This window comes from Charadrius vociferus, unplaced genomic scaffold (genome assembly GCF_000708025.1).
Source record: "Charadrius vociferus isolate BGI_N301 unplaced genomic scaffold, ASM70802v2 scaffold370, whole genome shotgun sequence".
Lineage (NCBI taxonomy): Eukaryota > Metazoa > Chordata > Aves > Charadriiformes > Charadriidae > Charadrius > Charadrius vociferus.
In genome coordinates this window covers 4,279,775-4,304,812 of record NW_009646744.1, presented here as the reverse complement: position 1 = coordinate 4,304,812, position 25,038 = coordinate 4,279,775, and the positions used below count along the sequence as shown (strand labels likewise).

The 25,038-nt window shown below is 39.7% G+C and overlaps 1 protein-coding gene across 1 annotated transcript in view; it reads right to left on the bottom strand.

Moving 5' to 3' along the window:
- The window catches only part of SPOCK1 (sparc/osteonectin, cwcv and kazal-like domains proteoglycan (testican) 1), a 319,586-nt gene that overhangs the window by 15,676 nt on the left and 278,872 nt on the right, over positions 1-25,038 (bottom strand). The window lies entirely within an intron of this gene.

Here is a 25,038-nt window from a genome sequence, read left to right as displayed (position 1 = left end):
ATTTTAAATGACATTTCTTGGAATACAGAGCAAGATTTTCTGCCACAGAGGCAGACATCCTTCACAGGGCAAGCCACAATATGTCTTCTCCAATTCACTACACCTTATAATATTCCTCCTTCCACCTTACTGAAGAACAATTGAGTCCCACAGCTTGTCTTCCCAAGTTAAACTCACTATTCCAACGACTGCAATGAACTTGCTGATACCTCATGGCTGTGGTGAGTATTTGCTTGTGCTCACAGTTTGGTTTTTTGGGGTCAGAAATAACTCTGTAGTTAAAAATAGGACATTATAGCTTTTCCTAACTGCAAAGTTTTTTCACAGTTGCGGGGTGGGGGGGAGGGGGGAGTGGGGAAGAAAGATTTTTCCCATTTTTCTGTAATGCTGAAAGAGTTTGATAGGTTTTCCTATCAAAGATAAAAATATGAAGCTCACTATCCCACTAAGGCTGAGTCCAGGTAAGAAAAAATCAGGTCTTAAAGAAAAACTCCCAACAATTAATGTAAAATAAATGGAAGACAATGCAAAATTAACTGTAAAGTGGCTTATATTACCGAAAAAGTGTATCACTTTATTTCCTCACTTACATTAACACTGTATTTGACTCATTGAAAACTAGCTTATCTTTGTAAGTTAAGACAAAATCCATACAGTGATAGGATTCTTGAGCCCACCGTGCCATCTTTTCTATAAGGAACATCTCACACCACTGTCATGCCTTGACTCACAAAGTCTTTTATCAGAAAAAAAAATCACAACATGAGTAAGAGCAGAACAAATTCCATCATCCTGCCTGTAACAAGTCCCCATCAGGAGATGTTGCCTGAAGGGGTGAGGGGTAGGAAGAAAACTAATTTTATAGGTAATAAATATTCAGGAATGAACTAGCTCTAGACAGGTGCAAAATATTTCTTATTTCGTGAATTTAGATCCATAAAGATAAAGAAATTTCCACCATGCACTAATTTCAACACGGCTTGGGCACCCAAATACCTGTTAAAATTGATGGAGATGCTTTTTCCCCATGGGATGGGAGATACTGTTCCTGCATCTCCTGTTGAATTGTCATCAGTTGATTTTCATCAGACATAATTTTTGCCAAAATACGACAGCAACATGAGAGTCCATAATAGCCTTCATTTCAATAACCTGTCTTCACAAATGTTTTCTGAGAAGGAATGTACTGATAATCACATAATCTTTCAGAACTAAAACCCAGCAGTATCTTTTCTTTCCTTCTCTCAAGTAGCCATCTCGTCCTTTGAAAGTCAAGTTTGCAAAGGAAAAAAGAGAAATATGTTGCATAACAAGTAAGTGTTGTTTAGCCAATACCTCTTACGTGACAGGTTATCCATATGGTCAGAGTATTTCACAAATGTATCTCCAGTCAAAACTGCACACATAAACACAGCTTTGACTACTAATTACATCAAGTGGGTGAAAAAAAGATGATTCAGTTGTCCAAGAAATGAGTAACATTGTTTTATTGTGCAAACCTGACACTTACTAAATATTTATTGTGGCACATGATGTCTTTAGGAAGCCAAGACTGGAACTCTGGACTACAAACACCTTCCTGACACCCTCATCATGTCTTCTCTACAGCTATACTGAGCTTCATACACACTCAACAAGCCACAGAGAAAAAAAAATATTAAAGAAAATACCCTTTAGGGCTGTTTTCCTTATTCAGATTTGTGTACTTCCAAATACAAAGACAACTCTAGACACCGCGGAACCCTAAGGCAAGTCAAACGCTCTGAGGGGTACTGTACTTGCTCTCAAAGTCGCAGTGCCATCCTGCCATGGCGGAGCGCCGGGGCAGGAGCTCGGGGCATGCTCGCCTCCTCTCCTGGCCTCAGCACCGTGCAGAAGGGCGTCCCCACTGCAAAACTAACGTCTCTGAAAGAAATTACACAAAGCGGTCATTTGGTTTAAGCTGCATTGACTGAGGGTAATTTGAATCCATGCTTTTAAATTGCACTAGAAAACAGGATTGAATGCACAGCGTAAGCGCAACAGAAGGAGATGAATTAATGGTAAATCAGACTTGAAATGATTTCTCTGCACAGTCCGGCCAATCAAACATGTCAGGATCTGTAAAATGCCATTCATAACGAAGTCGTTATAGTTTTTTCTGCTTGTCTGTAATCTTAACCATGTTGAGAACCAGCTTTTACCATGTACATACACGTTCCTACTTAGATCAGTTCTCTGCCAGTACCCAAGTGCAGCAATCCATGACCTACATCAGCCACATACATACATACAGCCACAGGACTCCTCTATCCTCCTGTCATTCCGTAAAGTTAATATTTCTCTTGAAATATTATTATTAATATTTCTCTTGATTCTGATGGAGCAGGAATAGGCTTTCAGCCTCTTCTATGCCGTAGCTTCCTCAAAGACTGCCTCATTCACTCACTCACAGGTCAGTCTTTAAAAGTGTACCCTGGATGATGCTTATCTTATTTCCACCGACAAGTCTGCAAAATGCCACAAACGCTGCAGACTTCCTCTGGAATTTGGTCGGAGGCATGACTTGACAGTAAGCCCAAAGCTGGAGTTTTCTGCATACTGGAGAGGGTTTTTTTTTTTTTTGTGAATAACTGAGATATTCCTTAAGTATGTTGCTTCAGGATGATTCAACAGGGGAGTCTCTCTTAGGACTGTGGTCTTTCTTCACAAGAGTAACTGCTGTTTCATGAGTAAAACAGGAAAACCAACTGTGCTGTTAATATGTAGTGAATGATAAGTTTCTCCACGAGACTTCAAAATTTAATGCAAAGTTCAGTTAAATTTCCATTCAAGTATTTTACCTCAATCTTACTTTCTCCTGCCCATTAAAATAGAGGCAGTATTATTTTCCACTATTTGGATTAAATTTTATTTTAATGCTACCATGCATGGTTAAAAAAATTCTGCCTCTCTACCTAGTGGAACTGCATTCTATTTTACTTATTTTATTCAAACATTTTCAGAAGTCTCGAGTCTGTTTTTTTTTTGGTTTGGGACATATCATTTTTAGACGTTTCGAAGTAGATTGACATACAGAGGGCATGAGTTTAATACACACAAAGTCAGGCCCAGCCTCCAGCTGGGTATCAAGGAACCAGAACATATAATGATTTATTTCTGGTGGTAGAGGCCATTAGTTACATATCAAACAATTAGGAAGCATAGCTCTGAGGAGCCCCAGATCTAACATCCTCCCATATAAATATGCATTAAGCATTTTTAAGAATGCTCTTCATGAAAAATACAGTGCAAATGTACCTCTTTACTATTAATAGAAGTTTTAAGTAACGTTTCTCAGATGAGAAGAACAGGGCTGTAGGAGGAATAGATGTGATAATGGGTCTCTTGCTATTTGAAGATCTATAAGGAGAGAATATGTGGGTTGCAAACAATATGGGTATTGACATGACTTGAAGCACTGATTAAAAAATCTGGGATGAAGAGAAACATCTCCATAGCCCCTCTTGAGCAACTGAAATCTGTCCAGTCAACTGTCAACAACCATTGAAAACTCTGCTGCTGCGAAAAAGACACAAGTGCAAACATATGCAAATATGCATTTTCACTGCTGTGTGTATTTTCTTCAAGATAAGAGAATCTGGCGTCAATTCATTTCCCACACCTTTCAAAAAGGGAAAAAAACACAATACTTTATCCTTGTTATTTTATCACCAGAAGTTCTTCCTTAGCAGCCCTCTGATACCGGGTCCCCACATAACTTTAATTCCTGGATCCTTCACTGCTGATGTGTTTCTGCGAATCCAGTGCACAGCCCTCGACTTCCCTGTGTGCGGCAGGTTGGTATTGCTGCTGTCACTAACTGGGATGGTGGGGCAGGCTGGTTAACATCCAGCTCGTCAATTTGATCCCAGTGCCCTGCATCTGATGTGGCAGTGGCACCACGAGTGGCAGCAAAATCTGTCACTTCTCCGAGTCACGGCAGTGCGAATGCAGGAGGAGGATTTATTTGCTGCTGGATCCAACTGACATCCTCAGATCGGAATCTGCAGATGTTACGAATCATCCTGCAGAAGTGATTTAATAGCGAGCACTGAAAGTGCAGATTTATTCCCAAGGGTGAAGCAATTGGTCCAGCGGTTATTTATTCTGAACAAACTGAAAGCCTTGTTGCTAAATACCTATTTTCACCAAGCAGAAAACATTAATCTGACCTAATGGAAAGCCATTAGCATGCTGTAAAGGCTCAGGTTTTTATAGGCATGCTTCCATTATGGACTTTTTTAGCTCTACAGATACTAATCTATATACATTGGTGGTGAAAATTAACAGTATAATATTTAATTTCACTCTTTCAGGGAGGGACTTTCGAAAGTGCTCAGTGCCAGAAATCAACATTAAAACTGAACTCACCTGTAGAAGCAGAAGACTAAATCAATAGTGAATGTTCTCTCACATCCCATTTTAACTCCAGCCTAGCAAAACAATATTGCAAAATCTCCAGCCACTAACAAAACAAGCCTTGTAACTCGTACTGCAGTTGACTAAAGAAAACAGTACTAAGGAAGTACATTACTGCATTATTGCTTTAATGTCTCACTTGCTGCCATAATGTTCCAGCACTATGTGATGAGCAAGGAGTCCATATTGTCCAGAAAAAAGTTACAGTGATACATTACACTGTATTTCACCATAAGCAAGCTCTGCAACCAGATTCACAGAATGAGTGTAACATGTTTTATGGCATTTGACTTCTCTGGCATGTATCTGTTGCCTTATCATTACTATTGTTATTATAATAATCATTCTTACAAACAGTACTACATTACTACCAAACACATGTGGAGGCACTGGTTCTTTGGGTTTGTATTATTGTTATATAATACTAAATAGTCTCTTAGGTAGAGACTGAGGAGCAATTGCCCTATTCCCTGAATGCCAAAGTGGAGCATGTGAACATTCCCTGAGCGCCGGGCTAGTTTCAACTGTTTCTGTACTGTAGAGGAAAAGAAACTGCAAATGCAGAGAAATAATAATAATAAAAAAAGAAAGTAAAAGCTTTAAAGAAAATGTTTATTTAGCTACCGAGGTTTCTGCCCTTTCCAACTGCCATGGCAGAATTCAGCTTCGAAACATGTCACTAATTTTGAATCACCTGCTTAAAAGGATGCAAACATCCTGCCACGGAGCAGAACGAACACGTTGTGATGGAGCTGACTGGTCACGGAATGTGAATAAAAAACAGAAAACACTGCAAGAAGGCCCACCTCAACCCATAGTCTGAAATTTTAGATTTGGAGTTCCCTGAGGAGTGCGAGGGAGTGGATGCATTCATGGAAACCAGCCTTGCTTGCTGCCCGGCTCACAAGCAGAAAACCAGCTGGATTGGTAGGACATATTCGTCATAATGAGCAGTTTGGGCATTTGTCCTGTGAGCCTGGAGGACAGGTATTTTTGATTAAAATGTGATATAGCACAAACCTACATGACATTGCCCAATAGTGATATTATGTTCATCCAGTTAGAAACTGGGCAAGCATAGATTCAACAATTCAGAATGAAAAAAATTCTAATTTTTGTATTTTTGAAGACTAACATGACAATCAGGTGCAAAGTTATACAATAAAACACATATTTAAAAACACTGTAATAACACCATTTATAAAGGTTTGACATAAATGTATGACAGCAGAAAATGCTCATCCTTTGTACTAAATACTAATTTTTGTATTATTCTTTGTATGAAAAGAAAATGTAGCAATTTTAATCATTCCTTCTCTTGCAAACACCACTACATTTTCTCTCTTGTAGGTAAGTCAACAACTTCTTTCACCCTGCTATAATTGTGTCTATATGTGTGTGGATTACTACAATAGGCTTTAAAACTAAAGTGAAAAAAAAAACAAACGTATCGCTTTCAGGCTTCAGGGAGTGGGTCCGCTCCCAGCCATGCAAAATACAAAGCGTGTTCTAAAAACTGCTGCTGCGGAAGCTGATTTCAAAGTAAACATCAAGATAAATTCAGTGCTGTGCTAACTCTCCACTTTCAATGCAACTACACACACGTGCATATAAACATACACACGTGTAGATGACTCCAAGTGTTTTATCCGTGATATTTTGGTGATGCAATTGTAGCAATAATTACCTTCTCAAATAGTTCACGGTTCTCGGTTGGAAGGGGCAATGCTCTAGTTTTTAATTTTCGTTGAGGCCTCAGGGAACTTACTACAACAATAAAAAATGAGCTATTATGCCAATAATTTTATGAAGTAGAAAGGAATGGATTGTTTATTATTACTATAAGGAAAGGTATTGCATTCCAAATGTGCCTTGCTGGTTCGATAAATGAAAGTCTTTCATTTAAAATCCCTCCTACAGTCACCAACATTTCACGACAAAGTTCTATGTGGGTATATTTGTCGTACTGCATTTTTGGAATTCGCTGGCTATTCTTCCACAGGGTTGACACCTATGCTGATAACCACCTCTGATCCTTCTGTCACTTGTTTTGCCTTGTCTTTATAAATACAGCAGCAGATGCCAAGATCCTGCAGTTCAGACTTGGAGATGATTGCAGGAGCAGCTGAGTTATTGGGAAGACGAAATAGGCTTTGATCTGAAGCTTCCTTAAAATGGTACATTTAAAACACAAAGCTCAGCTAGAACTGTACAAACAAAGATTGAGAGCTACACAGCTCACTCTCTAAAGCTGTAGGCAAAGCGTACATCTGCTTTCGTAGTACTTAATGCTAGTTCCTTTTGCACTCACATTAATTGTGAAAACCCTGGATAGTTCATCTTTGCCAGGTGCTTAAGGAGCCTGGAGGCTTATTTTAAATACATCCAAACTATAACGATGCCGGGGGTCTGTCAGAACTGGTCAGAAAGGTTTGTGGGAGTAATATTCCTCATGACATTTTGGTCATGTCAGGTACTAATTAAAATGCTATCATCTCCTGCATGGTTCTTAGCCTCCCAAAATTCATTTGCCAGCTCACCCTAATGTTCTCATTCAAATTCTGTCTTATCACCTGAAAGGAGGAATAGACAAAGTTATATCAACTGAAAACTAAAACAGAGCAAATAAAAATGTCTAACTGAATACTGAATGGACTTTTCCAGAAGTTCATGCTGTGCTCTGGATGAAAAACATCTCCATAGAGTCATCATCTCCCCTCTTGACCCTTTCCCTTCCTTCCTCTCTGGTTTTCACAGTCTCCTCTGAATGGATGTCCTTGACTTGGCAGACGCGCGTGCGCACCCAGTGTCTTCTGCCCTGAGTCTCAGAGAGGGCACTCCAGTTATCTCCAGTCGTGGCTTGGCCAGTCTTTGCAGGAGGGCTGTCCGAGTTTATAGGAAAGCTGCCCACTGGTTTGATTTTAAAGCGGTGTTTAAGGCAGACCCGCAGCTCACAGTCCACGGGAGGTTTTCACAGACCGCTGACTCTGCTGCTAACAGCTTAGCAGACGTTGCACTCTTAGGCATTTGAAATAATAAATAAGCAAAGCTGGAAGAATTAAGACTAGAAACAAAACCCACTGGTGTTAAAATTGACATAATTGAGAGATGTTTATTTTTAGGCAAACAGTATATGCTACCATACTGTGTAGAGTTGAGTTTCAGATGGAATTGTTTCCTACAGACCTTCCAAAGCCACAGCTGAAAGTGTTAAGACAACCTGCGGAACTTTTCCACATCCAGGAGGTTGTTTTGCTCCACTTTCTAGAGCTGAACAGAGAGAAATTTTAGATTCTGATCTTCAGTAAAAATGTTCTGAATTACAATAGTTGGAAATAACTGGAGCTGTTGATGATAAGGGCAGCTGCTAGCTTCCATAATGAAAATGGCCTTGAGCTCGAAAGAGCAAAACTCGGGTAGTAAAATTAGTAATTTGACAGTGTTTGAGAAGAAATGGGCAGATCTATTTATGTTCAATCGCAGCGGGAAAGCAACAGCCAAGAACATACATTAAAAGATTATATATAGACAAAAAAGTAAAAACATAAGATGATTTCACAGAGTGTCTACGTTAGAGCGTAAGCACATGCAATGCTTCTCAAAAAATAAGTTGAAAATATGGCTATATATGAAAAAAATGTAAGAGACTTCTAATTTTTACAGTTCCTCGTGCAATCACAGATGGATCTAAACTAAATTATGAAAAAAACCCAATGGCAGTAGATCATTTTTGTAAAGTGTCATAGTAAACAGAGATATTCATTATTATTTGATACCATTCTTTTAATGTATTAATTTTTGAGTGGTTCATAGGATAAAACTGCTTCTTTTACACAGTTCTATTCTTCTGACACTACTCCGTCTCTGTAAGTTTGTTCAAATCTAAAATTAATGAGCTCCCAGATGAATATTGGTTTTGTGTTTTCTTTAATGAGAAAACGTATTATTTTTATGGCAAGTAAGATCTAAAATGTGCTGAACTGGTAGATGCCTATTCTGGAGGTAAAGCTTGGGCTACCCACCGTGACGGCAATGATCACCGCTGCTACCTGAAGAAACTATGTGCAGAACGTTGTTCAACAATGCGAAAGCAGCACTCTTATTATGCAGCGTATGGGCATCTATCACAGGGCATCTCCCGAGGGCCGGTGAGCACCATGACTGATCTGCTTTCCCATAGGAAAAAAACCTTCCCCACATCCTCTCAGAGTCCCTGCTGTGATTTAGGATACTGCCTAGAAGCTGCAAGACTGACCCAGGAATTTATTAGAAAGACTCCTTTTTGCCAGGAACTGGTACTCGATCATACAAAAAACCAGGGGGAAGCAATTGAATAGATTCGCTTCATCTTTACTGGAGTCCACCATCTTTATTCGCTTCCTCGGGGAGCCTTGCAAAGTGATAAATAAATCCAATTTGCCCATGCTTGAGCAGGATGGAGAGAGAGATACTCATGAGTCAGCATATGATAGCAGAAACTATTTTTCCCCCTCATTAACTTTTTTGCACATCAGCTGATTTTTATTTTATACTGTGTACATCCCTGTACTTATTTACTATGTTCCCTACTGAACGTTATCACGTCTGATACCACCAGGACTTCACTGATGTAAAATGTTGTCATGTGGCGCATTACTCTTAAGTGAGAAAACACAGACAACCTTAGAAGAGAAAATGAGGAGCTGTTGGACAGCACGGGGCTAGGAGCATTTGAAGATATCTCCCGGGAATTCCTCCAGCAAATTGTTGGGAAAACTGATTGAAATTCAACAAGAAAGTGCAAATGAGACAGCACAGCTCCCCAGAGGACAGCAAAGATCCCCTGGAAGGAACTCAGGACTCTCTCTGCACTACTGCACCTTGCAAAATGAAGAAATGCATAAATCCTGCCAGGAAAAACAGTGTAGGAATGCAGTATTCGGGGCAACAGGAAACAATCAAGTGAAGGAGTAATTTTAGTAAGGGAACGCAACGTATTTTTCAAATTTGAATGGATTTAGGATCTGCATAGAATTTTACTGGAACCCGTGCTACACCAGTGAAGTGTCATTAACTTCACAGGAGTGAAAAGCAATCAGTATTTTAGCAAACATGCTGGGTTGGTTCATTGAGGCTCAAATGCATCACATTGACACAAAATGTACTTCTCACTGTAGGTGACTTTGAAGATAAAGGAGGTGCATCACAAGCAGGGGTTTGGCTTCTGGTTGGACAACTGCCTCCTGTGCTGTGAGCGACAGGGACTGTGGAAACTCCCCAGATGATGGGAGACCTTCGCTGGGTGTGAAATGAGGGAGGACCTCTTCCCTTACAAAACTGGCGCTCAGGAACTTGCTTGGATTTACACTGGCAAAGTGGTGGAGTGGCTTAATTTTTAACAAGCTTTGGGTTTTTTTTGGCTGAGGTAGTCACTCATGCTTCAGCTGTTATGGCCTCCGCTTCTGGACTGAAGAGCTGGGGTGCTGCTAAAGCACAAAGCAAACTTCTCTGGGATTAAAAAGAGGATAGCTAAGCCAAGATGAGTGTCAGGGAAGGCTCTAGATAAAAAAAGGCTCAAAAGACCCACTGTCTGTTGTTTACCTACTGTGACATGTACCTCCTATAGCAAAAAACCTTCATTTAACAGTATAAAGAAAAGTATGAGATGAACATACTAATGAGCAGCTGGCCACTTAGATGCTGTAGGAATCAATAACTTCAAAAAGCATGGAATGGAGTTGCAAAAATCTCCTACTAATGCGTGTTTTGAAGAATCATTTAAAGAAATGTCAATTCTTTTCTCAGCCCCTCATGCACATTTGTGTATTTTTAAAGTCTTTCAGAGGGAGGATTGAGTTTTGTGTATTCAAGGATATGATTTATTGAAAACGTCCCAATTTTTTTTAAATATTTGCGCTATTAAAATATTTAACATCCAAAAAAAAAAATAAAGCAGCAAGTGAGATCAAATCCATCCTGTGGCATTATGAAAACCATAAGCTGAGCAATTCTGAAAAGGATAAAAATGGCTTTTGTGAAAATTTTTTTTTTTTTTTTTTTAAATTGACAGATTTGGAACTGTGGCTGAAAAAAGCTTTGAAAGCGGCCCGGCTGACTGGGTGTATTGTAGGGTGGTTGTAAGCCTTTGTAGAAGCAATTATTATCATCTCCCCAAAGTACAGACAACTCCGTGAACAAAAGAGCAAAGCAAAGGAGAGAAGGCTGGCTGGGAAGCAGACCCCCTTTCCCAGGCCGAGATGCTTACTTGCTGATGGCTTAAGCCAAAGTGAAAACAATCTGAATTTAATTTAAACTTTGGTCATTCTGCAGAAAATTAAATAGCTGGAACTGTACCTGCTGAAAAAAGAGGGGAGGAAAGAGCAACATTCTGTGTGGGGGCCAGCGGCACTCATCCGAATGTCGATGGAGTGCCGTTCTTTGAGACCCATCGCCTGTCAGCCCCCATAGGTGTTCTTCAGAGTAATGATTTAATCAGAGCGGCTTTGTTCAATGCTCTCCAAGTATTCGCAATTAACAAATTTTGTAAAAGGTCTAGCAAGGCATCCTGTAGAACTGAGGATTTGGAGCTCCACATAAAATTTTACGTTGTGCAAACATCAGCAGCTTTCCAGTGGCAGCTTTTTAATTGGGAACACTACAGGAACGTGGAGGCCACGCTTCTGACAGGCTTCTCTTACACTGTACAGAGGTATCTAGAGGAATTCATCCTTTAGTGAAACTAACATGTTGCCTAGAATATTTCATTTATCAGCCTGTGGTTTATACCCCACATTTCAGCGTATTTAGACCACACTATTAAAATTAGACTCTGGGCCTGATTCTGCTTTTCCAAGGTTCTGCATTGGGTGCAACTGAAAGTTGAGTCTGGTTTCTCCAGGTGCAGTACACTGAAAGACTTTTTCCACATATTCTTCAGTCTACCTCCAAAAGTAACCTTGCGCATTTTAGATTTCATTATTCCTTTGATGCTCCTTAAAGATGCAAGGTTATCTTTTCACACTCTGGCCCTTTTAATTTTCTTATTTTTTTTAATTCACTGCAGAGCTGGAATGCACTTTCCCATTTCACCACAAGTTCTTGGACACTAAAAGCAGGACATTAAAGTACCTGTAGGCTTCCAGGCCTTTAGTACAGTATCTGCTACCCCTGTTATTTTCAGAAAAAGCAGTCATTACATTAAAGGAACAAAGTCCCATTATTTTATTGTAAGCTAATAACCGGCAGGCTGTTTTGTGTGTGTCTCATTGCAAAGGATTAAAAAGAATTTCCTACTACGTGTGCTATGACTGATCATAGCTGGTAGCCACAAATCTGCACACTTGGTCAGTATAATTCTACTTTTCAAATGGAAGGAGTCAAATGCTATAACCACAATCAGGATGATCATGTCCCAAATTTCAGTCCTCTGGTACCCAGGGTGGTCACAGGGTAGCCAATGGCAGAATCGGGTGTTCAATTTTTGTGTGGCTAATACAGGATCGCAGTTTCGTTGATAAATTTGGTGCTAAAAGGATTCAGTAAATTTGACAATCAACTGTTGTTTAAAAAGTAATCTGTGGAATGGCTTAAAGTATCAATGTTAAATTTGGATGAGTAAATCCAAATGAGTAAAACTACATATGAGTAATACTAATTGATGTTAAAACCTATATGTGAAGCTGGATAAATTTACCTATTAGGCCAATTAAGACTATTTTGAGTAATTTGATTTGAGGAAGCTTTAATGTTTCCCTTGATTTTAGTGACAATCCTTCATCTGGAAAAGAAACACTTGAGCAGGTACACAGCACTCGGAATGGCGTCAACGGAGCAGTGTTTTGCAGAGTGATCTGTGCAGGTTGGGGCCACTAACTGGCATAAACATTTTAACAGCTATGCCAAAATATCCATTTTGTTTCTGAAAACTGCCGAAGTAGAACACAACAATTACGTCCTGTAGTAAATAACAAAGATTGCTTTCTTCATCTATCAGTTCCTTCGGGCTAACGGAGGCAGTGCTGCACCGCTGGTCCTATAGAGTCCTTGTTTTCAGCCTGTGTTTACAAATGTCTTGGGCACAGGGGATGCTTTTTATCTAGGGAGGTAAAAGTCATTCTACTCCTGGTTTCTAGGCAAGAGATGATGAGCGTGCAAAAAGGCTTGTACAAATATGTTTAGGAGTGTTAATATAAACATTCAAGGTAATGGAGTTTGAGGGGGTACTTTTTGGTGTTTATCTAGAAAAGTAGTCATATTGTGAGACTAATGTACCAAATTTAAATATTTCCCCAATAAATAGGTATGAGAGTAAAATGCTTTGAAGGAGTTGCGGGGGGAAGATGTTGACTTGTCAGTGGTGATGGAGGTTGCTCGATTCTGTTGGGAGGGAGGGGGGAAATGAAAAATGGGGTAATATGTTCTAGACTTGTGAAGGAGGTCGCAGCGACTCTCTCCTGTCCCAGGGCTGTAAACTACAGTCCAGTCTATTAGACCAATAACTACCCGCAGTCATACGGACTTGTATTAGGTATTCCCTTTTAGCAGAAATGCTGATGTGTATTCCAACAACCAAAAACAACCCGAGCCAGCCAAGGATCAGAGAAAAAAAACCAACCTGCTGATATACTTCAATGGTTCAAACACAACTACTTAAATTAATATCAACATTATTTATAAGTGAAAGTATTTGCCTTAAACTTGGCTAAAGTCTGTGGAAGAAAGCAGACATGAATGATCTGCCAGTACTTCACACAGTTGGATAGTTTGATTACTATTTTATCAGGACTGTTCTACAAATCACAGCATTTATTTTATTCCATGGCGAAGGTGAAATGCATAGAAAGAATTACATTATATACAGAACAAGTGGACTAGTTGAGATTTATACTCACATAAATTGGAAGAGTGTACATTTTAGCTCACTGCATAGTATTTTCTCAGCTAATTGGTTGTAAAACGGATTTGGAAGTCAACCCAATACTTTCAAACTAAGCTACTGCAATCAAGACGGTGGGGTTGCACACTTATAACAGGCATTTCTCCACCCTGTTCCCACATAAGAACAGTACAAAGCCTTCCAGTGTGAGAAAAGAAAATTCACACTTTTTTCAAGTGCAAAGTTTTCAAATATTTTTACAAACAGTTTTTGAAAATGTTGTGTTCATTTTTATAGCTTTAAGTAACTAAACACAAGAGAAATGCACTTATAATGTTAAGAAAATCTTGGAGAAGTCACTGGGAAATTTTTTTCTTTTCTTCTTCCTGAAATGCTCACTGAGAGCAAGAAGAGATTGGATTTAAGTATTTATGTAACAACAGGTGAAGGACACACACATTCACTCTTTTGCATAGCAGGCGGAATCACAGAGCTACTCCCATACAAGCAATAACACAAGAGGAACCTCCTTCAGTTGTCGTAAAGGCAGGTAGTAAAGAGAAAAAATCACCCTTGGATTCATATCCACCTGGCTGTAAAAACCACTGCTGAAAGCCCAATTATTTTGACAGATACCGAGGAGAGACAAAAAAATAAGGACTTATGTAAATTACAATGCAAGAACTCAATGTATTTCTAAAAGTATCTCAGGAATTTACAGTAAATAAGGCTTTCAAAGGAAATGGTAATCATTCTGCATTGAAAGCTTCTGATCTTACCATCTTTACTCCGGATCATATTAGTACTGTGCATCATTACAAGAATGTGTTCTTTGAAGCATGTGCACTCTATCTTCCTCCTATTCATCATAAATACCCTCTCTATGAAAGTACATTTCGCCACTGTGCACGCATTTTTCTTTCTAAGATTTAATTCATTTCCTAAAGAAATGTCACGCAGAAATCAATCTCGTCAGTACAAGTTCACAAGGCCTGATTCGTTTAACAAATGATTTATTGACACCTGTGAGATAGAAAATAATGGGATGTTGTTATTAAGAGCAACATGACACATTTCCAGCAGTGTATATAGACAGGGTATATTCAGAGGACGTTAATATTCTTTCATGAACAAGTGATACCTTGAGAGAAGAAAGAAGAGTGCTTGCCACGGTTAATGGCTGGCTTCCAGCTTCTATTCCAGCTCCCTCTTTGTACTCACAGCTAATGTTATTGCATAAATCCTGACCTTTGCTGTTGGTGGTTTCATTGAAAAACAATAGCTTGTAGAATAAGAGATAAGAAAACAAGTGTCCTGTTAAAATGTAATTTTGGTTGGGATTCAAATACAATCAGTTCTTCAGAGACGACGTGAAAGTTCAACCAAAACTGCGTATGTAGCAGCAGACCACAACTGAGCGTAGTAGTTAATAGTATGATAGATCATCTGGGAAGTATTTATCTAAGCTGTGTCAAACATGGGGATTAAATACTTCTCCTCCTTCTCTCTTTCTTTTCTGTCCCCTTTCACCCAGTGCCAAAGAAAGCAGTGTTTGCAGTTCTCCAGGCTGAATACACCTTGCATTTCTTCATATGGTGTAGATATAGATCCTTTTTATTTTCTATTAAACAAGACATGGAAAAAAGAACCAATTCCCTGCACTACACATTTATCTATATATTCCACAAGCACGGTGGGATCCTAGGGTATCTCGTAAAAATAAAGAAGATTTCCCCTGAGCTGTCTTCTGCTCTAACATCCATCATGACTAGAGTGATCAAATGTGACCTTCAGCATGATAAGTACTTTGGTGTCCTCAGGTCAGGTGTTAAATCATCCAAATTTTATTTCAATGGCTCCCGGAAAAGAGTCCAAGCCCTGATGTCAGGTGCTCAGGCTCCTGACTCAAGTACCTGCACGCACCCCGGGCAGAGAGCACCTCGTCCTAGCCAGAGGCACAGAAATAATTTTGAAATCTTGCTTGTTCCTGAGGAGTGAGGAGCAGGGCCTGAGCTGGCAGAGGGATGCTCTGTGTGCTCCAGATCTGAAACCCAGAAGCCTCGTGGAGAGTTCGGCACACAGGGGCTCCTGCAAAAGACCATTTTAACTCCCCGAAAGCGGCAATGAAGCGTCACTGTGCTGAAGTAGAAAGCAAGCGGCTCTGAGTGCTGTCTGTCCCACCAGAGTGGTCCCCCCAGAGACTTCGACCCTTTGCCACATTTCTGAATCTCAGCACTGCATAGTTGAGAAGTTGGTACCTCTAACTAACCCATCCCGCTAAACGCTACCCAAACATAGGAAATAACTGCTCATGCATGAAAGAGTTCATGCTCAGATTTTCTTTTGGAAAAGTAAAACAAATTCTCCGTCCTTCTTTGTATTCCTGAAGAAATTATCTCACAAAAAGCAGGAAAAGAAATTATTTCTACAGATTTTTAAAGTAAAAAAATTGAGGAATATTTGATATGCTTCATTAAACACAGATGAAAACATAAAACATTCTGAAAACACATAATTGAACAGGATATAATATTTTCATAGGACTCCATAAAAAAAAGGAAAGATTAAAATCTATTCCCAGCAAGATAATTCAAACCCAGAGTAATACATCCCCTCCCTAGTAATCAGTCTGCAAATAGGATGATTTAACTGAAACCCTCAAAATCTCTGTAACAGAAAAGCAGGAAAACCTGATTAATTCAACTGTACTATATTGCACTGTCAAAATTATAAAGTGAAAATGTTAAGTCAACCTACAAGGCCTTTTTACCGCGTAACAGAATTTCAGAAGTAATTTAAAAAAAAAAAACCCTTACGCACCCATAATTCATGAAAACCAGTCTATATCTTTTCCTACATCAGAGGTATGCTGAAGGGGAAACCCAGGAGATACGAACTCCGGCACTGGTGTATTTACAGCGAAGAGTCACAAGGTAGCAGCACAAAGCACTACTCCAAAGAATTTCTTAAAGATACTACAGAGGTGGAGGTGATGTGTCATCACTCACCAGGACACAGCTGTAAGTGTGGGGGCAACATAACTTACCGCAATTAAGTACTTAGTGGGGAGGAAGTTCAGCGCTGGGGTAGCCCGTGCTAACCTTTGTGAACCAGCAAGCAAAAGCCCCATAAAAAGAATGGACCTTTTTTTTTTTTTTTGGATTTACTGCAGACATGAGAGATGTGTTATATGAGTGAACATCAGGGCACAATAAGCCCAGGGAACAGAGAACGTCTGGTGGGGTCGGGGAGGGGAACCTCACGTCTCGCAGTGTCTCACAGCTTACAAATTGGTTGCTCAGTTCCCGAGCTGACCTGCTTTTGAACAAGAAATGATTGTTTTCCCCTTTCAGTACCCTCTATACGCACTTTCTTAAAGAAGCAAAAGGAAAAAGGATATATATCTATTCTCTACACATTATGCTGTATATACAGCATGATGGATTACGCACGCATTGGAATTCTCACAAGTAAGTAAATCCATGTTCTAGGAAATAAATGCAAAGGTCAATAGGTCAAGAAAGATTAATAAAGTCACTCTTGAGCTCTTATGAGGGGAAGCAGCACTCATAGAGATGAACTGAGATCTGCAGTATAGTAGCTGAACATTCACAGATTTTTCAAGAGCTGGATTTTTCGGCTATTGATCTGCCAGTCATTTTTTTCTGTAAGAGGAAATTCAGTTATCCACACCTCAGTGAGCCTTTTTCACCTAGTTGCTTTTGTGGGAGTTGTGTTTGTTGTACATCCGCATCTTTTATGGTATCTCAGAATAAAAAATTCAATAGCTGCTGTGTTGAATTCTAAAGATCATTATTCCACTTGTTTAGAAAATGAAAATGATATCCGCTTTTCTCTCCCTTTGCTCTCCCCATCAGTTCACTTTCAAACAGTTTGGTGTATGTCACTCAATTAAAAAAACGTATCTTTTGTTGACTGGACAAATGCTACAGATGTTCCCAATTATGTCATTGTCCCTGTCATCAGAATAAATTTGCAAAACTGTTGAATAAAAGCTCTCTACTATAGGAATCACTATGACTTCTCCCTTTAAAATGTGAAATAATTTCTCACTACTTCCTTCAGCTCCTGTATAAGCCCCAGCAACCTCCCTATTGTCTGGAAACTCACTGGATTCCCCGTTCGGTGCATTGAGTCCCATCCTCTCCAGCTCAGCATCCACTTTCTGATCACCAGTAACGTCAGATTAATTCATTTCAAACAGCCTATGACTAGTTAACATTAATGCCAACTACTCTTTCTCTACTTCTTCAACTCTCAGCTACCTTCAATGACGTTTTCTCAAGAATCTTGTTCTCCCATGGTTTTCTGCCTGTCTCTTCTATGTGTCCCATTTGTGCTCTGTGCAGCAACCTGGGAGAAGTCCTCTGTTCTGACCCTTCTCTTGTCCTCCACAAACACAAGCTCAGTTCACCTTCCAACACGTGCGTGTGAAAGACTGATGGATTGACTTTTTCCCATCAAATTAAAAGTTTTGTCCGTGTTTCATATACCACCTCACAAATGCCAACTTGTCAGCTTAAGGTCCCCAGAGGCAGGAAAGATCTCATCGTTCCTCTCTAGTGTTCAAACCCCTTCACTGGTGATCTTCTTCCACCCCTCTTTCTGTCTTCAAGTGCATCTGTAGCCTTTCCTGGGACTGTGTCAAACTTCAGCTCTGCTTCAATTTTTTGCAAAATCTCAGTACACGATGGTTTAAAACACGACTTTCCCAATCCACTCTCACATGTAAGCAGCTTTCATCAGCTTTCCTCCTGACTATTCTCACGCCCTTTCCTCTGGCCTTACTGAATCCCACCATCTCCGCTTCATATCCTTTCAAAAAGCTTCTGCAAAGATAATTTTGCAAAGATAACGTAGCCCAGCTCCTCACGCTGCCCATGCCATCCGCTGCTGCCTGCATTTTTCCACCAGCCTCCCAGTTCCCACTACATCACACATAAGCTGTAAGTCTCTGTTTCAGGACCCTTTACAGTTTCTCTCGATTTTACTTACAATCATACCTCTACTAAGCCATCATTGACTTCTCTCTGTTAACGATGACAGCCTTTATTACCCAGTTGCTAAATTTTGAAACAAGTATCTTCAGCTTTTCTTGTCATATCTGTCAGAAACTCTCTGTAAACACCTGCAAAGTCATGTCAGAATCCTTCTTAAAACTCAACTTTAACACGATGCCTACACAAAACCAGACAAATGCATGATAATTAGGCACTGAGGTACTGACTGTAAGACTGCCCACAGTGCCGACCTGTACTGTCACATTTTTAATTAGCGTTGCCAGTATTGTTTCTTCTCTTTGCTTTATATAGGTTGCAAACTTCTTGCTTAGAAACCATCTTTTTACTCCGCTTATGTGAAATGGGCATAGCAAATATCTGACTCCCTTACCATCTTAAGCAACTAAATTGATAAAAGAAAGCTGTCTTAAAAAAAGAGAAATATAACCCCCTTCCAGATGTATAAAATGTATTTTGCAAGGATAAGAAAACGGATGTAACAATTTGGCACAGTGTCAGAAAGAAAACCCACAAACTGGGATGGATGATGAGGGGGTAAACAGAAAATCCAAAATTCATGGCATGGTTTACTTCACTGTAAATCTGGAAAAAATCTAGTGGTATCAGTGAAATTATTCCATATTTGTTTAACAGGGAAGCTGTACAGGATGCAATTCAGCCATCTGTGCTTGGTCCATCTGTATTTAGAAAAGTACAGTACTACTGTACTGTACTACTTCTGCTGTCAAACTTTGGAGACGTTACAAGATATGCCAAGGAGCGCAGAATGGTACATGACAGCACATCGATTAAGACCTCCATCTCAGATTGTCTTCTTGCCAGTCACTTACAGACACACTTCAAGTGGAAATCGCTAACTAAATCTTCCTAAGAACTCCTTGAAATTACCTCCTCATTCCTACATTGTATGTGTATTTCCACTCTTCTAAGGGAAAGACAAACTACTACCACCAGTCAATAGTTATATATAAAAATAAGAAAATAAATAGTGCTCTAAGTAACACAACTAACAAAACCTGCTTTGCTTCAAGATTTGTTTCCTATGTCCCAACAGCTTAAGCCGACATAGCTCTCCAACGCCACACATGTCAAAGCCAGCTCCAAATTCCCCCTGAAATATTTCCCTTCCCACAAAACTAAATCTCCAAGGAGCAGCTGCAGGGACGTCCCTGCCGGCTGCGTGAGAGGTGACATGCCAAGCAGCCCAGGGGAGTGCCGAGCCTTTCCCTTGGGTCTCTCTTTTCAGCTCATTTCTCAATTTTGTCCCAAACCAGACAGGAATCACGACCTCTGCTACTCTGCAGGAGCTCAACGCATGCAAAAGGGCGTTCGGCAAACAGGTTGTACAGCCTTCGTTAAAAACCCCTCTGATATAACTCAATGCAATAAAGGAAAATAGTTCTCGATACAGATAATTCCTCTCTGGGGGTTTGTTTATTTTGAAATTGGGAAACATTGTGTTGAAGCCATTAAAGTACAGATGCTGAAGCCTTTTCCCCCTCTGTGACTGTTGTGAGGAAACAGCTCTTCTGTATCAACAAGGCACGGGGACAGAATGTGCAGAAGCACTTGCAGGTCTCTGCCATTGGACGTGACCCTTCATTAGTTTCCTTGCCTCTTAGACACATCAATAAAGGCAGCTGCAATTAATTCATATCTATATATTCAGAAAGCACTGTGGCTAAGTATGAGCGGTTTCATGCAAAGCCTTACTACCAGCGAACTGTATCTGCACTGCAAAGAAAGTAGTAAAACTCACTTAGCCATGAATTAATACATAATGAACAACTGACAATAATTATTTCAATATAGTGTTCCTGACCTGCTTCAACACTTCCTTCCTTTTTCTCTAATTGTATTTTTTAGAAGGTTTTGCACTTGATTTCTTAACCACAGAGGCACTTAGTAGTTTGTATTTTCCATTAATTCTCTATATAATAATAAGTATCACTTCCCTCTGAGACAGAAGTGTAAATGATTGGCTCTTTTTTTTTTTTAATGATGAGAATGCAAACCTTGTGACTTAGGGCTCAGCAGAGCTCAACATATCTCATGGACCTTTGCTCTGATAAGACTTCGCTACAGAATGAGAGAATTCAGTGAAGTGTGGCAGGTGTAATTAAAATTGTGTTATGCTGCTGATCCACAGGCAGATAAATTCTATAAGCATTAAATTGCATTGGTTTGTTAAAAAATTGGCTGTTCATTTCCTTGTAAAAAACTACATCAATTTAAAGATGGTGAAACTATAAATCTGAAATCAACTACAGTCGTTCACAAGTTTCTCAAAATAAACAGAGGCCTATGTACTCCCCTACCAAGAGACTTAACACTTTATGCAGAGTGCAGTGAACCAGTTTAATGACAATTACAAGCTGAAGGGATCTACATGCACAGATTGCTGACTGGTGGCATATTAATCCACTTTCTTCCACCCAGAGTATAAACTTCTTAATGAAAAATACAGAGATTTTCTGGGAATAAAGGTCAAAGGTTTTAATCAAAATGTCACGTTTGTAATTTTTTTCACTGAAACAAATTTGATTAGGTGACAATCAGCCTGGCATCAAATGTCATGATGTGGGCAGATCTTCTGTTTGCTCTGATTTGAAATAAAACTTCTGGCTATTTTCCTTTAATTGTGCATTAATGGCAATATTTCATCATCGTTAGGAGTCTAATCACAAAACGTTCCACCTGGAGTATTATAAATCAAGAACCCTGTTTACTTGTCACATGGGCTTGCAGGTTCAAAGAGACCAGCCTTTTTGGAAAAGTTACCCTTTATCATGTTTATCAGTCTGTGAAAATCAGAGGAAAAAAGTCATCTGTTACAATCTTGTCTAACAAAATATTAACACGTACTCTTTCACAGACAGCCACAATTACTCACAGGGCTGTAGAGATAATGGGAAGAAAGTAATTGAAATGACTTTACACATGCAAGCAAATTCTTGAATTAAAATCAGATGAAAGTCAGATAAAAATGCACCAGGTTTTAAGCTGAAGCCATGTAGTAAGTTTTTACTTAAAGGGCATGCCTTCGTTCCGAAAAGAACATTAGCTCATACTGTAGAGTATCCTTCGCAGATTTACCTGTGAATATTTATAATGAAGTGAATATTTATTATATGATCTTTTCCTCAGGTTATTTATGTAGTTAAGATGAGGAATAATACAGAATGAAGATCATATACACAGGATCAAAGATCAGGGCTAAAGAGCTGCAGCAGCTCATATATAGAAGAGAAGCAGATGGCGATTTTATAGACAGAATCTGGTGCCCAAGAGAAGAGAGTCAGGATCAAACAAATTAATTTGGGGAGAGGAAAGAGCCAATCTGTATGTGCTCAGGTAGTTTGTTGGTTATGAATTGAAGTTGTGGTGGCACATGACAGATTCTGAGCATGGGAAGAATGCAATTTTTTGTCAGGAGTCTCGGTGGCTCTCCAGCTGGGATAGCAGTGTGTGAGCCGGGGAGAGCGGACAGAATGGGACGCTGATCCATGCCAGAGTGCGTGTAAACCAGCGGTGACAGTGGGGGAAAAGAGAGACTGAGGTGCACTGGAGGACAGGAGCACAGCTTAGGAAGGAGGCTACAATGAGAGGGATGAGGAGAAACAGACGTTCCTTCCTTTTCCGTTTCATTCCCACACCACACATTGCCTCAAATCTTCTCATTTTTTCATTGATTTTCCAACTAAAATAATCAGCTACATCTTTATGTATAATGTCAACAGTTCTTGACTCAAGACAAGTCTTCAGAGCCTTGACTTGTCTTGACTGAAGACAAAACTTCAGAGCCAACTGAAGTCCTCTATTTCCTCTTTAATTTAGACTCCCAAGGTTCCAGTAGCAAACAGTAAGGGACAGAATGGAAAGATGGGACTTTTTACTTGGTAATATCAAGCAATCACAACATTTTTCACTTCCAAAGTTATAACTCTGGCAACTGTCTTTTCCCTTCATGAAAATGAGAACATAAATCAGTACTTAATGATGAAATCTGAGTGCCTACCTTGCCCGTTTTTATATGAACGGCACATTTGAAGGAAGCTTCCATTCACTGTTATCTGTTGGTCCCATTTATTTGTATTCTGGCAGATATCTGTCAGTTCCTTAAATACGTCATTTATTACTGGGCTTTTAAACAACTTTTCTGCAAATCTATGTTTTTATTTCACTGCGCCTTCCCAGAATTCTTGTAGAATATCAGCAAGAGCTTGTTTAAATATGAAGTTATTTATGGACAGGAAAACCCACACCTGCTTCCTTCAAGAATGATTCCCTGTGCAGATAAACCCAAGGCTATACTATATTCTCAAGGCATTCACAGAAAGTTAGCAGAATAAGTGGTTAGAAAGTGCTTTGGGGAAAAGTATCTTGGTATCCTGTTTAGAATTAGGCTACAGTGATATTAATCTTTTCCTTCTTATCTCCGTACCTATGAGACAACTGAAACACTACTGAGCCATTTCTGGAAAATACGCTGCAATATCCTTCTGAGAAGACTATAAAAGGATAAAATCCAGGTTGCCAGCACTTTTAAGAGAGTAACTAGTTGCTTTGAACTCCACCCTACTTTACCAACCTGTTTTTCAAAACTGTTCATCACTAGATATTATGCAAATATCGTAAGGCTACTGGTCAAAGTGTTCTTGCGGTTATTCTGCTGAAGTTAATACCTCCGAGACAGAGGAAAATGCAGCGCTATCACTGCAATAGTTGCCTGACTTGTTCACTTGAAAGTCACTCAATTCTACAGGGTCAATGAGGTCCTTTCAGATCATCCACATTACCGTGTGCATTTTATTCTCATCCCGTGAATAATGTAAGGAGGGATCCAGCATTCAGTCTTTCCTTCTCCCAGAAATGAACCGAGTCCAGAATAAGCAAAGCAGGCAATAAGGGTGTGCACACAAACTGCACACATTTGCATTTTATTCTAAAGCATGGTCTAAGCTAGACTCAAAGTTTTTGTGTTTTCTCCAACTGGAAGACTGTATGGACACCAACATACACAGATCATCCACAGAGAAAATGGAAATGAACATTAAAGTCTCCCAGGGAGCCCAACACGGAGGGAAAATTGATTTTGCTTTGCTTGTTCTTAACCTCCAAGCCCAGTTAGGAGGAACTGTGCTGGTGATACTGATCAGGCTTGGAGTGATGAAGCTATTGGTTTGGCTTCCTTAAATTTACACGTTGAGGCTCTGCGTTCCTTCCTGCAATTGCAGGTGTACCAAGCACAAGGTAAGATGAGCGGCAGTTCCTACGTGGGTAGTGCTCAGTCCTCGGCCTGAGCGTGAACATGCTGCGAATGCTGAAAACACGAAGCAGCACAGCACTGCGATGCTGCAGCAGTAGGCTTAGCGTAAAAAGTAATATTTGAATTATTTCCCATTCTTGCTACAATCATTAACATAAAATCAATTTATGTTGTGACATTTTCAGTTCTCATTATGATCTCTGTCACAAGAGGGAGGATTTTAATCCCCCATAAAGTGTTTAAGAGAAAGAAGAATAATATGTACTAAATGCATTATACATTTTTTAATATGACCTTTTCACAGTTCTTCAGTTTGACTGCCTGGTCACTCTTGTTCTTTGGCTGCTTTGGTAATCTGAGCGGAACAGGTGGAATGGTAAATAATCAAAATACTGAATCTTTAAAAGGTTAACTTCACACTGCTTCTCTTTTATAGGTTATATATACTGTATGTTCATATTCGGCAACCCAGAAAAAAGCCAGGAAGAACAGTGAATGGCTGACTATGACTCTTCTCATGACAGTGATAATAATTATTTTGGCAAGGATTAAGACAGCTGCGCAATAGGGACTAATTTTATTCTGCCAATAGAGTTCACATGTATTCATGCTGTATGAAACGATCTACTCTCTATGGAGATGGGGGGAACTTTAGTCACCCTTCACCCTTAAAAGGGCTGAAAGCCTTAGATAGGGAACGGTTTCGAAATGGAAAGTAATGCTAATCCTCTTCCTGCTGTTGTGTTTTGGGGGATTTTTTTGTATGAAACTTAAAAAGTAATCAAAAGTGAACCTAGTACTGAGTACATTGTAAAATAAGTGGCAGGTAATCCTCTTCTCTTGTTATTGTTTTCAGCTGTGGCAAACTGCAAAGGGACCCAAGGTCATGCAAGAAAAGAGGGGATTTTAAGTGCTGAGAGAATATAGGGAGAAGCCAATATATCCACTCAAGGAGAGCATGGAGCAGATGTGGAGAATGTGACCAGGCATCCGAGTGTATTCCATTAAAACTAGAGAATATCCTTTGGACTCTTTGATGCTGCCCTGCTTTACTATAGCCAAGCACAGGAATTCTCCCAGGAAAAGGCACGGGGAGCCAGGCTGAGAAAGGAGGTCGGTTCCTGGAACGATTTCTGTATTGGTAGCAGAGATTTTTTTCTAAGAAGGGCTGGACGAGGAATTTAAAACATCATGTAGAGTGATAATGTACCCCCACAATGCACTCACAGGTACATAGAAATAAGGGAATGGCAGTATGGGTGTCAAATGGGAAGGCCCCTATACCACACAGATGTAAAACTTTACTACAGCGTGCTGTCCTCACAGGAAAACTTAGAAATGAACAACAAAAAACCCAAAAGGGAGAAAATCCCTCTTTAATGCGATTTTAGAATGAATCCTACTATACAGAGAGAAGTGCAGCCCTGGGTAGA